The 15,680-nt window shown below is 48.7% G+C and overlaps 1 long non-coding RNA gene and 1 other non-coding gene across 3 annotated transcripts in view; both read right to left on the reverse strand.

Annotated features, from left to right (window-relative positions):
* LOC147020676 (uncharacterized) overlaps positions 1-11,733 on the reverse strand; it is a 65,003-nt gene extending 53,270 nt beyond the window's left edge. Inside the window, exons 1-2 of one of the 2 annotated variants that reach the window (XR_015061923.1) lie at positions 11,416-11,722; positions 11,155-11,332 (exon numbers count right to left, since the gene is read on the reverse strand). This is a non-coding gene — a long non-coding RNA (uncharacterized LOC147020676). Of the gene's footprint in view, positions 1-11,154; positions 11,333-11,415 lie in introns of both variants that reach the window. The other variant, XR_015061922.1, reaches the window with a different exon arrangement.
* Positions 11,559-11,699, reverse strand: LOC147020677 (U4 spliceosomal RNA). Its single transcript, XR_015062132.1, has one exon. It is a non-coding gene; the product is annotated as a U4 spliceosomal RNA (small nuclear RNA).
* Positions 11,734-15,680: the final 3,947 nt, after the last annotated feature.

The raw sequence follows: 15,680 nt of genomic DNA on the forward strand, positions 1-15,680 counted from the left end.
CACGGGTCCCTTAGCGGACCGTGGTCAGCAATATTTTGACGGCATGGGGTAGGGTTAATTGCCTAATTTCAATATACCTAAATACCCACGTCGTCCAACTACCGGGGAAACCACACCCTCGGCCGACTTTGTCCGAATCGAGTCGCTATCACCGACTCGGATCCGGCGTAACCGAGCGTTATCAAAACCGCGCCGGAACAAATGAACAATTTACAGCACGAATGGCTTTGCTATTTCTCAATACGCACCTTGCTTGGCCAATGAAGGAAAGCACGAACAAAGAAATGGAACATTTAACAGGGGTTTATTTTTAACAATAATCAGGGAGGGGAGACACAGAGCAAAGTTATCACAAATAAAAGGCAGGCAATGTACAATGAGCAAAAGCAATTAACAATCGTACTTAAACACAGGACCCACAGACATGCACACACACACACACACACACACACACACACACACACACACACACACACACACACACACACACACACAAAATAAATGGACCCCGTGGGTTTAGTTCGGTAGAGCCGGGCCGGGGTACCTGTCCCGCCTCATGCAGTGACATCGACTCAAACCACCACGGTGGGACTCGAACCCATGACCCGAAGTCCACGGCCCACGACCCTGGCTGCTCAGTCACCAGACTTGCCCTCCAAAGGACCGCAGACCGCTCCAACCACGACCACGATAGTCTGCAGAGCCCTCGTCGACAACCACTCAGCCACGACGACAGACCGCTCGGCAATCACCACGATCTCCTCTCTGCCGAACCCTGGTCCTGAAAACCACTCTACTCTTCTGAGGTGGGAGGGGTCTCTTCTCCTCGCCACTCGCCTCCTGATTGGACAAGGGGTTGTTGGACGACTCGTGGTCACCTCCCGATTGGCTGGGGCGTGCGTGTCATGCTCGCCTTTCGCTCATTCGCTGGAGGAAACGTCCATGCCCTGCCTTGGGGCAGAGCCTCAATCTGAGGCGATAGAGGCTCCACCCACTCCTTCAGCCAAAAACACGTGGGCAATGGCGACCGGGTCGAGTGTGGGATGGTGGCGTTGTTGTAGTGGATGTAATAAACCTGACTAAAAAAATAACTCAGAGCACACACATGTAATTCCCATTAGACAGAAGGATGGGACCCTGACTATAAACACATACTTTCGAAATAACTGAACTACGGGGACTCTGGCTGTCTGTGTGCACATGGCTTCCAGATTCGTAACAATATATATATATATATATATATATATATATATATATATATATATATATATATATATATATATATATATATATATATATATATATATATATATTGTTACGGCTGTGGAAATTCGCAATACACATTAAAGGGTCCTTAGATCAGTTATGACGATAAGTATATGTGTAGTTAGATTTCCCCACCATTGTTTAAAGGGAATTTCCATGTTCACAGGGCTGTGGTCCTTTGAGTTAGCCGTTTTTCTTTTCTCTATCATTATTTTGGACCCAGCATCCCCCAACAACCAAATCGCCACCACCAACACCATCCCCAAACCACCAAAGCAAACCCCCACCACTTTCGCCTTTCTCCCTCCACTACTATCAACAAACACCACCCGCAAACAAGAAGTCGCCTTCGTCCCAGGGTCAACACCGAAGTCGCGCTGTCCAAAGCCCGTTTGGTGATTTTTACCACGTCCAGACATGATTTGAACAGAGAAATAGAACACGTTACCGAACGTCGTGCCATTGGTTGTCAATGGGATCCTTTTGAAGGAGAAGTCGGATCAGGCATCATACGCGCCCACTTTTCATCCGTCTAATGGCTGAGCATCAGGTGGTGTAGCTCCGCCTCCAAACCCGATGTGATCCTCAAATTTGCATATGAACTCCTTCACGGACGGTCTCGATGCATTACACGCATCAGTTCGGCGGGACAGAAGCCCCGGCGAAACCCGCATACACGCATCGGCTGGTCGGGCAAAACGAAGCCACGTGGCAGATGGACTCGATGCATTACATGCATCGGTTCGGCGGGACAGAAGCCCCGGCGAAACCCGCATACACACATCGGCTGGTCGGGCGAAACCGCGTGGTCGGGGCTAAACACCACCATCAGCTCGAAGGGGTAAAGCTGAAGCTGACAGGGCGAGACTTTGGTGATTCCTACCACGTCAGCTTTGCCGGGGTCAGGGGTCACGCTGACAGGGCAAGGCCCTGGTGATTTCAACCAGGTATGCTTTCCAGAGGTCGAAGGTCATAGGTCGGGGGTTGGATTTTTCCACTCCCCGGCCTATATAAGGGCGAGCACAACGGAGCTCGTGGCAGACGGGGGCAAACGGGGGACGGTCGATGGAGAGGAAGCATCTTCGGAACGAAGCTCAGGTCGAAGTTGAGGGGCGAGGAGGGCGAGTTGCTGAGTGGAGCAGGGACGCGGAGAAGGGCTCAGAGGCAAGCCAGAGGGCTGAGTGGGGACCACCGCCGGAGAAGGGGCGTTGTGGAGGCCACAGCCAGGAGTTTTGCCATAGCCAGTGCGGTCCAGAACGCCAACTCGCTGAAGGGAGCGACATCAGTTCCCCTCTCCCAAACCGAGCTTTGCGCTGAGAGAGCGCCGATAACCCCCGTCTCACCAGGAGGGCATCGACATTGCTAAAAGAGCATCAACAACCCTCCCCATACCGGGCATCAACAATCCCCCCCCATCCGCGCTGAGAGAGCGCCGGTAACCCCGTCCGTTCCCCTCCCCAACCGTGGTGCCGACTGTGAAACACGTGCCTGCGCGGAGAACGCCGGAGAGAGCTCACCGGCCACGCCAGGGGCACGAAGTCAGGCACGGCTACGCTGACATTGCGGCTTGCCCGCCATCGCGCCACGAGGGCGCGGGTAAGACCCTTCGGTCTCGTGGACCTGGCCGCTCATCCAGGTTCCAGGTACATTTGGTCCACGGACCTGTCTGCCACCCTTGTCTTTGAGGGTGGCTTTTCTTTGCTTTTGTGTAAGTGCATGTGGTGGCGCCGTCTTGTAAAGTAAACCTGTTTAAGTAAATGTGTGAATAAATATTCGGTTGCAACTCTTCAATTGCTTTCACTGTGTTACTGTTCTTACGTGCATGATTTACTGTATGGCTGTAAATACGTGCCTTGTCTGAGTGTGAAATAAATGTGCTTGTTGAACTGTTCCCCGTTTCGTTGCATCCTTTCCCTTGTTTGAAAGTTCCATCTTGCATCACGGAGGGAATTGGTAGAAGGGTGTAAGTACCCAGTAAATAGAATCACATCCGTCGGGGTCGGCGATGACACTGCTCGGTTATCACTGAAGCACGGAACGGACCGCTTAAGCGGTTCGTGTCCTAGGCCGGCCAGCGGCGAAGTACAATCACCCGGTTAACTACTCGCGCAGGTACTTAGGTAGGTCGAGTTTGGTGAACAACCCTATCCTGCGCGGGTGGCCGATTGGCACGATTATGGTGAGGTCGAAAGACCCACCCATGACTAGCTCCCGGCGTTGTTCCGGGAGGATCACGACTGAATTGTCCGTTCCGGTAGGCGACGCAGTCGCAATTCGAGTTACGTGGCCGATCGCACGCCAGGCGGACCAGAATTCGTAACACTGGTGTCAGGAGTGTGGGATTCAAATCCACCTCGGTCTCCAACTAAATTTACGGGGATCGGACCAGGGGTGTGCGAAGCAACCCCCGCTCCCCCCAAATTACGAGCAAGCCAAATTAATTCCTTTCCGAGAAATAAGATGGAGTTTCAAGGCGAGCGGGAGCTGGGGGTAGACGGCTGTCAGGCCCGCAATGGAGGCGGGTGAGGACGAAGTAATTCGGGGGACGTGCTGGGCGAGAAGCGTAAAGGTGACGGAGAAAGTGACGGTGACAGAGGGAAAAAGTAAATAGGGTGACTGACACATGTACGAGGCGCGTAGAGACGAGGGAGATAACAAGAGAAGAGACGGAGGTAATGAATGAGGTGACGGAATTAACAGAAACACAAAGGGAGACGACGAAGGAAATGGAGGTATTGCCAGAGATACGGGAGATAGACCGAGTTGAGAATGAATTAAATAAAACGGAGGAAACGGAGACGAAGATCCAGGAGGAAACTTAACTGATAGACACGAGGGGACAACAGAAATAAAATGTATAGAAACACGGGAGATAGAGGGCGAAGTAAAATAAACGAAAGACGAGCACACGCATGTTGAGTTAGTGGAGGACGATGAGGGGGAGCTCGGGGGATGTGTTGTGACCCGGTGCAAGCAGCTGGATGGCCTCCTCCAGGAACGAGGGGAGGGAGTATGCCCCCTTGAAGCGGATCGTGACCAGGTGGGTTCGGTCGAGCTTTGTGAGTTAGAGGGGGCGAGTGCTGTGGACGAGTGCACACCGAGCTTGGGGGGTGTGAAGGCCACGGAACCCCTTGTGGTGACGCGAATCCCCAGCGTGATTGTTCCGGTGTGTGTGGTGTCGAGGTGTGTGCTTACGAGTGTGGCGAAATGCGTGCTGCAACGCACGCATAGCACGGGTGCCTGGGCGTGTGTGAGAGCGACCGGGTGGGTGACAAAGACCCCGTGTGTGGATGAGACCCCGGGTATGAGTGACACCCCGTGTGTGGAAGAAATCCCATGTGTGAGAGGTGTGGTTGCGAGTGAGCCGAGGTGCGTGCTTTCCAGCACGCCGTGTGTGGATGAAGCACCATGTGTGAGTGGAACCACGTGTGTGAGGGAAATTGCATGCGTGAGTGAACGACCGAGTGTGAGAGGGACCGTGTGTGTGAGGTCGCTGTACGCAAGGGAGATGACGGTTGGCATGAGGAAGCATGCAGCCGCGTCTCCCGGTGTGAATGTCATGGAGTGGTGTGTGAGCGTCGTAACACGCAGGAGTGCGTGTGTTGAATGGAGACGACGACGGCGACAGAGGGACAAAGGCCGGGTAGCGGCCGTAGTTGCATTAGGGACCGCGCCGGGTTTACCCAGCGGCGAGCGCGAGGTTCGTGCCGTGCAGAGCACGAGGCCGCCACGTGCGCGCTTGCGGGAGTGAAACCCAATCTGTAAACACCAGCGGTGGATGTTGCCGATCCCGCGGACGGACAAAAGGTAGGCAGGATACGAATTCGGAATGGACGGGTTCTCCACGCGAGCGTGTGTGAGAAGCTCTGAAGGGCAGAGCACATGTGTTCGTGTAGGGAACACCTCGAAACGCGAGGCTTGTTTTTTTGATGCGCAGGGTGACGTCATGGCTGCACGTATGGTTGGAATCCGGCAGGAGGAGAATCCCTGCCAGATGGTACCAACCAAGAGGGACGAGGTACGCGAACAGCTGCCATGACGTCACGGGGAAAGGTGCGCAGGTTGCGAGTTTCCACGCTGGTCGCATAGAAAAAAAAAAGCAAGCCTCGCTTCAGGTGAACAGGATTCCCTGGGCAGGGGTGAACGACCCCCCTGTCACAGGGCACAGGATACCACTAGTTAGGGGGATGAGTTCGTGATAGTTACACCGGTCTCATGGATCTCTACACCACGGGGATCTCTACACCACGGGGATCTCCATGCCAGGGGGATCTCTACGCCACGGGGATATCCACGCCACAGGGATCTTCACGCCACGGGGATCTCCACGCCACGGGGATCTCTACACAACAGCGGGATATTATCAGTGTGGGATCTCCACACAGCCAGTGTTCTTCTCAGTGATCTCCTTTGTCATGTGACGCTCACCTCCCGTGAGCAACACGGCCTGTGCTGATTGGTTGGGGAGAGGTCAGTAATTTTTTGTTTGCCCGCCTGGCTTGCTCCTGGTGCGGAAGCCCTCACCTGATCAAGACATGCACACAGGGAATGTTGCAGAGTGTATGGAGGGGAAATGGAGTTAGACAAGAACACTGGGGGAAGGGAGACCAAAACTTCTAAATACTGTACCTTATGAGTACCCTCTGCCTCGTGTTGACTTAATGGTTAGGGTGGTGGGCTTGGGATCCGAGGATCCTGAGTTCTAAATCCCCCTTGGCTGCTGAATTAATACCAGGTAGGGTTGACTCCGCCTGTCATCCTTCTGAGGTCAGCACAATGAGTGCCAGCATGCTGGTATCCTGTGTTGGAGTGGTGACCTGTCCAGGATTGCACCAAATAGCCAAGGAGACTGATTAGGCAGCACTAATGCACGGCACTGAGTATGGTCCCAATGGAAGGATGGATTAGTCCCCTACCAGTTTCACAGGAGTTTCTTCGCCCCCCCCCCCTCTTCCAAACACCCCCTCCCACACCCATTAACATCTGGGCCTGTGGATAATTTCACACCATGTGGCATAATGTACCCTTGAGCACCTCACAGGTAAATCCATGCCAGACTCATGAAACATCCCAGGAATTATAATTAATTGACATGTGACATCACTTTTAACAAAACAGACATCAGGAAGACAGGTCGTTTGTCTTTATACACACGCAGGTGGGTTTCCACTCGTTGCCATGTCCCGATGTCCATTACTTTTTTTTTTTTTTTTTTTGTATACCTTGGTCGAGGCTCGTATGAGAGATAACACACAACTCACAGCAAGGAGGCATGAGACAAGAGGGGCGGGAGTGGAAGGGACAAAACAGTGGGGAACAGACACATTAGGTGAACTGTGGAAGGGAGAGGGATGGGGATGGGACGGGGAACATGACTTTGATTAGCTAACATTTCAGTTTCCCTTAACTTGCCAAGTTTCCTGTCGTATTGTTATGAATTTGGAAGCCTTGTGCACACAGAAAGAAAGCAGTCCCCAAGTTTAGTTATCTCGATAAGTATGTGTTTATAGTTAGGGCCCCCTACCTGTGTCTACCGGGAATTACATGTGTGTGCTGCGAAGTTTCTTTATAGCTAGTTTTTTTTTTACAACAAATCTCCTTCACTTCACTTCGCACACCGACACCATTGCCCACGTGCGTTCGACCACGTACGTGGGCGGAGATTTTCATCGCCTCAGCTCCGACTCCACCCCTTATCCAATCACGCACAGAGGGCGACTTTCCCACGACACCCCGGCCAATGAGGGTTGAGATGGCCACAGAGGGCGACTTTCCCACGACACCCTGGCCAATGAGGGTGGAGACCGCCTCAGATGGTGATCTTCTCACCCCGGACAAGAAAGATATAAAGGAATGCCAGGCTGAGGAGGTTGGTTGTCATGGGGGTCGCGGGTCTTGGTGCTGGCTGATTCGTCTGGTCCTGGGTCATCGTCGTCTCTGGTCTTCTCCTTGGCCTTGGTTCGTTGGTGCGTGGCTGGTTGGAGAGCGCGGTCCCTGGTGCTTGGTGCGGCGACGAAGGAGTGGGTTCGAGTCCCCCCCCCGAACCAGCTCATCTCGACCAGACCGCACGAGGCGAAAAGGTGCCCGACCAAATTCTTACCCTCAGCTCGCCTTCCCTCCCGAGCTGAAGGGTCAAATAAAGGCCGTGGCCACCATTTCTTTTGGGTGTGTGCATGTGTGTCTGTAGGCCCAGTCTATAAGTAGCAATTGTTTAAGTGCCTTGTACATTGTAAATTGCATTTATGCGGACAACAAAACGAATTTCCATACCGGATCGGTCGAGGCCCGGGTTACCAACGACCGCCACCGGTACCGGTGGTCAGCAGGGTACCAGTGGAAATTGTGCTACTGCTGGGCGAAGGAGGAGAAGGAGACGGGGAAGGCGAGTCCGGAGGCAGTGGGAGAGGGGGAAGGGTAGAAGTGTGGAGGTGAGAGTTGGAACTCTGAATGTTGGGACGATTACTGGCAAAGGGCGAGAGTTGGCTGATATGATGGAGAGAAGAAAGGTGGACATACTGTGTGTACAAGAGACCAAGTGGATGGGGAGTAAGGCGAGGAGCATTGGAGGTGGTTTCAAACTGTTCTACCATGGTGTGGATGGGAGGAGAAATGGTGTCGGGATAATCCTGAAGGAAGATCATGTCAAGAGGGTATTGGAGGTGAGGAGGGTGTCTGACCGAGTGATGAGTGTGAAGTTGGAAATTGAAGGGGTGATGATGAATGTCATCAGTGCATATGCCCCACATATGGTGTGTGAGATGGAGTATAAAGAAGATTTCTGGAGTGAGTTAGATGAAGTGGTGGAGAGTGTATCCAAGGATGAAAGAGTGGTGATTGGAGCAGATTTCAATGGACATGTTGGGGAAGGGAATAAAGAGGATGAGGAGGTGATGGGGAGGTACGGTCTCAACAAGAGAAATGTGGAAGGGCAAATGGTGGTAGAGTTTGCAAAAAGAATGGAAATGGCAGTGGTAAATACGTATTTCAAGAAGAAGGAGGAACACAGGGTGACATACAAGAGTGGAGGAAAGTGCACACAGGTGGATTACATCTTAAGTAGGAGATGCAACCTGAAAGAGATTAGTGACTGTAAGGTTGTGGCAGGGGAGAGTGTCGCTCGACAGCATCGATTGGTGGTCTGAAGGATGACTTTAGAGGTGAGGTTGAGGAAGAGAGTGAGGGCTGAACCAAGGACCAGATGGTGGAAGCTGAAGGAGGAAGACTGTTGCGTGAAATTTAGGGAGGAGGTGAGACAGGCGTTGGATGGTGGTAAAGATGGGTGGGATGATTGGGCAACGACAGCAGAAGTTGTGAGGGAGATTGCTCGGAAGGTACTTGGTGTGACATCTGGACAGAGGAAGGAAGATAAGGAGACTTGGTGGTGGAATGAGGAAGTACAGGAAAGTATAAGGAAGAAGGGGTTGGCAAAAAAGAAGTGGGATAGTCAGAGAGATGAAGAAAGTAGGCAGGAGTACAAGGAGTGGCGGCGAAAGGCAAAAAGAGAGGTGGGAAAGGCCAAGGAAAAGGCATATGACGAGCTGTATGAGAAGTTGGATACAAAAGAAGGGGAAAAGGATTTATACCGATTGGCAAGACAGAGGGACCGAGCTGGGAAGGATGTGCTGCAGGTCAGGGTGATAAAGGACGCAAATGGGAATGTGCTGACGAGCGAGGAGAGTGTGTTGAGAAGGTGGATGGAGTACTTTGAGGAGCTGATGAATGAAGAAAATGAGAGAGAGAAGGTTGGAAGAGGTGGAGATAGTGAATCTGGAAGTGGGGTGGATTAGTAAGGATGAAGTGAGGACTGGTATGAAGAAGATGAAAAGTGGAAAGGCGGTTGGCCCAGATGGTATACCAGTGGAGGCTTGGAAGTGCTGAGGAGAGATGGCAGTGGGGTTGTTAACCAGATTGTTTAATAAAGTCTTGGAAAGTGAGAGGATGCCGGAGGAGTGGAGATTAAGTGTACTGATTCCGATTTTCAAGAATAAGGGTGATGTGCAGACATGTGGTAATTACAGAGGGATAAAGTTGTTAAGCCACACCATGAAGTTGTGGGAAAGAGTAGTGGAAGCTCGGTTGAGAGGAGAGGTGATGATCTCTGAGCAGCAATATGGGTTTATGCCAGGAAAGAGCACCACTGATGCGATGTTTGCTTTGAGAATGTTGATGGAGAAGTATAGGGAAGGCCAGAAGGAGTTACATTGTGTGTTTGTGGATTTAGAGAAAGCTTATGATAGGGTGCCAAGAGAGGAATTGTGGTATTGTATGAGGAAGTCGGGAGTGTTGGAGAAGTATGTGAGGATCGTGCAGGATATGTATGAGGACAGTGTGACAGCGGTGAGGTGTGCGGTAGGAATGACGGACCGGTTTAAGGTTAAAGTGGGATTGCACCAAGGATCGACTCTGAGCCCTTTCCTGTTTGCAATGGTGATGGACAGGTTGACGGACGAGATCAGACTGGAGTCTCCATGGACTATGATGTTCGCGGATGACATCATGATCTGTAGGGAGAGTAGGGAGCAGGCTGAATCGAGCCTTGAGAGGTGGAGGTACGCACTGGAGAGAAGGGGAATGTTAGTCAGTAGGAGTAAGACGGAGTACATGTGCGTAAATGAGAGGGAGGGTGGTGGTATGGTGCAGTTGCAAGGAGTTGAGGTGGGGAAGGTGGATTGGTTTAAATACTTGGGATCAACTGTCCAAAGTAACGGTGAGTGTGGGAGAGAAGTGAAAAAGAGAGTGCAGGCAGGATGGAGTGGGTGGAGAAGAGTTGCAGGAGTGATTTGTGACAGAAGGGTAGCTGCAAGAGTGAAGGGGAAAGTATACAAGACGGTAGTGAGACCAGCTATGTTGTATGGTTTGGAGGCGGTGGCGCTAACAAAAAGACAGGAAGCAGAGCTGGAGGTGGCAGAGTTAAAGATGCTGCGATTCTCGTTGGGAGTGACGAGGATGGATAGGATAAGAAATGAGTGTATTAGAGGGACAGCGCAGGTAGGACGGTTTGGAGACAAAGTGAGAGAGGCGAGATTGAGATGGTTTGGACATGTGCACAGGAGGGAAACGGAGTATATCGGGAGAAGGATGTTGAAGATGGAGCCGCCAGGCAGGAGGAGAAGAGGAAGGCCAAAGAAGAGGTTCATGGATGCGGTGAGGGCGGACATGCGGGTGGTTGGAGTGTCAATGGAAGATGTGGAGGATAGAGCAAAATGGAGACAGTTGGTCCGCTGTGGCGACCCCTAGCGGGAGCAAGCCGAAAGAGGAAGAAGAAGACATTGTAAATTGCATTTCTGATAGTCGGTTTAACTCTGCTCTTTTTGTGCTCCCCTGCTGCATTAATAGTAAACCCCCAATTGTTCAATGTACCAGCTCGTTGTTGTGCTTTCTATTATTGACCCAGCACGGTTCGTGCTTGAGAACCAGTAAGCCGTTTGTGCCCTAAGTTGTCATTGGGACCACGCGGCTCTGGTAACTCCGCTCGATAATGCCGGATCCGAGTCGGTACCTGCGACTCGGTTCGGACACAGTTGTCTGAGGGTGTGATTTCCCCGGTAATTTGACGACGTGGGTACTTAGGTATATTGAAATTTGGCTATTGACCCTACCCCACCCCGTCAGAGAATTGGTGATCACGGTCCTTCAAGTGACCCGTCTACTCTGGAGTTATCCGGGGTGACGACCTTTTAATTCTGAGTGTTTGGTGGGAGACGGCTGTACTGCTCCACCCGGCAGCCGTTCCTCACCACCGACCCCGGCCCACAACAGTATAACGTGCTGTTACAAGCCTGGGCTTTTGTATAATGTACAAATGTTACCGCACAGTCTTCATTAACTCACGATCAAAAAAAACATTAAACTGAGGACCTATACAAACATGTGTGCACACCTGTTTACCTGCCAAACGATTTGTGAACCTTTGTGTCAGGTGTCCCATCTGCTCACACGAACTGATGGACCTTGAAGACCCCGCAGTTATCGCCACAACCATGAACAACCATTCATTTCATACACAGCCTCTGGGTGCAAGCACATCATCGCTGCGAGCACGACTGTGTGACTGATGCAGTGCCCCCTGCAGGTGAGAACAGATATTTGGAAGTCTTTTTTTGTATACATCGTCGAAAATCTTTTGCCAGAATGCCGGAAACAGCTCACCTTCTCTTCACGAATGGCACCAATCAGGAGCTTTAACATCCACCAAGCTCAATGTGAGAACGTGGGTCACCAAGATCAACATCCATACATCGAACCCCTTTACTAACTCTACAAGATAACTCTGTTGTTCATTAACAATGGGGCTCCCGTAGGAGCTGTCAAAAATTGCCAACGCCGACCATATTTCAGGTCGTCACGGCGGGGTATTGGGAAAAGTTTTCAATTAGCAATAATCGCGCCTCGGATAAACCTCATTGGCTACGATACTGCCACTGCGCAAAGCTAACAAACCTCTCTCACGTGGGATTCTTATTGGCAGCAGTCATTCTCACTGTAATGGTGTCGACAACCTACATGAAACTACCTTTACCTTGGTTATATGAAATAAACCGAAATATTTCGTAATATTTACCCCTCTACGGATTGCGTTTTACATTACTGGGCTATCTTTACGGGAAAAAGTATTCTTTGTAAACTGACATTTTATATTAATGTTTTTCGTCTGACTTGGTAAAAATAAAAATCTTCAAGAGATGACGTCATTTCCGGGTGCGATACCATTATTCTGGATTTTAATATTTTTTTACTTCGTGTTATCAGCTTTTGCCGTCGGAACTTTAATATTGTTTTGAGCGATAATTATTTAGTGCACGCGAACCATTGCATCGTTAAATATTTTTATTTCATTTTTTTATTCTTCTTCTTCTTCTGTCGCGAATCCGTCCAATCATGAGTCGCGACGCTGTGAAGTAGGCGGGGCTTTGCAATGCGAGCGGAAATCCGTCGGCGTGACGACTTCCTGCTGTGCAGCACCCTTTGGTTAAGTTCCAATAAGTTAAAGAAGACGGTCAAAGGAACGTTTACACTGATTTTTATTATTATTCAACGGCTATAATATTATTCTCACGTTCTTGTGGGGTTGGTTGGCCGTGGAAAGATTTTGGCAGTGAAAGTCCTTCACGAACCGGCTGGCCAGAGTGGACGCTCGATTAAGCGGTCAGAGCAGGAATTTGTAATTTCGTCAGGGTGCCGGCGATAGCTCGCCTACTTTTCGTTAAAGGACACTGTGGGATATTTTGGGGACAACACACATATTGATGAATCACCCTGCCTATGATGACACCAGAGTGGCAGTTTATAGCTGGGTAGGGATTCGAACCCAGGCTTGACTCCTTTAGGCTATCTTTCCAGCCCTATATTAGATATCTACAACTAGGTATTTATATTAAACATGTCAATTGAATTTGGGACAAAGGGAGAGTCGAAAGCGACAACATTAGGTTAGTTGAACACAATGGCGAATATCTAAACGATTAAAACAAAACCAACGGTGACATGGGTGTGATGGATGTTGCATCATTTTGTGGACCTTCAACACAAGGTATACAAGGTATAAATTGATGGAAGATCTATCTGTTCCTATCACAAGCTGCTCATCTTGAAGGGTCTTTCCCGTTAGTTTGGGCGAATTACCAAATGTACATCCTAAATAGAAAGAAAGAATACTTTGAACCAAGGATTGATTGTAAAAACAAGCTCAAAAAATGAGCGAAGATCCTCGTCCTCTTAATGATGACGTCATAAAAACGAATATGACGTCATTGTGATGTATCAGGTTTGCGATAAATTTATCTGTGCTAATGCCCGGCTTGATTCCCGCAAACAAAATTCAAACAGCTTGCCTAGTTTTGGAGATAATGGTATAGGCGATTTCCATTAGCGGCGATATTATGACATCAACTTTTTTTTCTCGGAAGAATTTCCAAAATCGGAGATGGTTACTGCCTGCGCGTGGGCTTTCTGCATATACATGGCGAGTTTCACGAAGATCCGATGAAAACTCTGGGTTGTGAAACAAAAAATGTCAAAAACTAGGAATGACGTCATAAAAATTGATATGACGTCATAGTGATGTATCATATGTGTGGTAATTCATCTCTGTTAATGCCCTGTTCGATTCCCGCAAACATAATTCATAAAGCTTGCCTAGTTTCGGAGATAATTTTTTCGGCGATTTCCATTAGCGGGGAAATTTTGACGTCATAACTTTTTTTCTAGGAGGAATTTTCAAAATTGGAGATTGTTACTGTCTGCGTAGGGTATTTTAACATGTATATGCCAAGTTTCAGGAAGTTTCGACGAAAACTGTAGGCTGTGAAACAAAAAAGTCCACAAGAAGAAGATGAAGAACAACAACGTGAGGAAGACTTCGAGATCCTCCATGAGGATCTAAAAACAATAAAATGCTATTATCGACATGAAACTGTTAGTTTCCTTAAAAAGTACAACCTTGGGTGTGCTTTACCTGCCAACACCTAAAGGAGGTCGTGCTCCATTTCAATTTGATATCAATCATTGCAACTAAATACTTAATACTCGGGAACCTGTTCGATACCATGGTTATCAGGTCATGAGCAATGAGCAAAGGGTCATGGTCACCTGTTAAGCATAAAAAAACCATCTAATCAATGTCGTTATGTCTGTTTGTCTTAACACCATTCACGCCAAAATTACTGGGCCACCAAACTTGGCACATGGACCAAGTTCCACCTCGTGGTGAACATGGGCTCCTTGGTTTCATCTGTCGTCGTGGGGGTTTGGAAGGGAAGGATGACAAAAATTATCTATGTAAATGTGTATCGTGTAGCGCCACCCGGTGGTGTTGGCGGCAGAGGGTATTTCAAGTGAGCTGTGGAGATCACTTGCATTTTTGCACTGTGGGAAGTGGGAAGCCACAAGGTTAACCTCCACTAATCAAGGGAAGCAAGGGGTTGGGAGGGGTGGGATGAGGGACCCAGTGTGTCAGAAATCATTTCCTTAGTCTTGTTGACATAAAGAACTAAATAGTGACGTCACACCAGTCTTCAAACTTCTGAACTTCGTTCACATATTCATGGTTATCATGAAGTAAGAACCCACTAATTACTGTATTATCAGCATATTTGAAACAATTAGGACTTGAACTACAGGAGTCACCTGGATTCGAGGAAAACAAAACAGTGGAGACAACACAACCTTGTGGTGTCCATCGACTGAAAACTCGAACACGTGATAGCACGTTCTTACACTTAACCTGTTGTGGTCTATCTGTAAGAAAGTTGTGAATTCATCTTGAAAGCTGAGGTGTGACATTAGCTTCAGTGATTTGTCAATCAATATGCATGGTTCGATGGTGTTGAAGGCATGAGAGAAGTTAATAAGTAATCTTCTTACAAAGGACATGGGAGTGTCTAAGTGATGGTGCAATACTTTGAGATCGACAAGCATAGCACATTCAACACCTCCATTTCTCTGTCATGCGAATTGAGATTGGTCAAACAAGCCAACTTGAGTGCACAAAAACTTGAGCAAAACATTACATTGAAGGTCAAGGTTACTGGATGGTAATTATTCAACTCATCACTATTTTTTTAACCTTTGGAACTGGAATGACCATTGAAAGATGTCCAATTTCCACTATTGTCTAAAATTTATTAATACAGTACATGTGAACACTGGGGAAGTTGTTCACGACAGTTTCAGAACCTTATAAGAAATACCATCTGGACCAGTGGCCTTCCCATCCATCAATTTGGACCATACCCTGTATCAGAGCGTTGGTGCTGCTTAAGCAGACTCCTTGGCGATTGGGCACAATCCTGGATGGGTCGTCACTCCAGCACAGGGTACCAGCAAGCTCGCACTAATTTTGCCAACCTTGGAAGAATGACAGGCAGAGTCAACCCCACCTGGTATTAATTCAACAACTGAGGGGGATTTGAACTCAGGACCCTAGGATCCCAAGCCCAACACTCTAGCCACGAAGCCAACATCAAGTATACCAGTGGCCTTGTTCACTCAAATCTTCACAAATTACGAACCCCATTCACTGCCAGACTTGTCTGAATCCCAAATGTTATCCTTCAACATTTCCACAACAGAATCATTCTCAACTTTGAAATCATGAACATCAAATCTACAATAAAATCATTGAAATTATCAACAAAGTCTTCAATAAAGTCCGCTAGCCTCATCGATGTGCTTTTACATCCAATCATAGATTAAATTTTTTGCCAAGCAGATCGAGAATCATCTATCTATTTATATATTACTAAAACTCATCTTGTATGTATGTATGTATGTTCCCGAAATACAGCTGAAACGGTACACGATAGCGCAAAAATTTTCAGCCCAGCTTACTCACCATTCTCCTGCGGTGTGCAGTATCAAGTTTTGTTCAAATCGGGCAAACAAAAAAATTATTTAAAAAATCAATTCCCGATTCA

The sequence above is a fragment of the Eptatretus burgeri genome, chromosome 9 (assembly GCF_056783735.1).
Source record: "Eptatretus burgeri isolate ZD-2024b chromosome 9, Ebu_testis_v1, whole genome shotgun sequence".
NCBI lineage: Eukaryota > Metazoa > Chordata > Myxini > Myxiniformes > Myxinidae > Eptatretus > Eptatretus burgeri.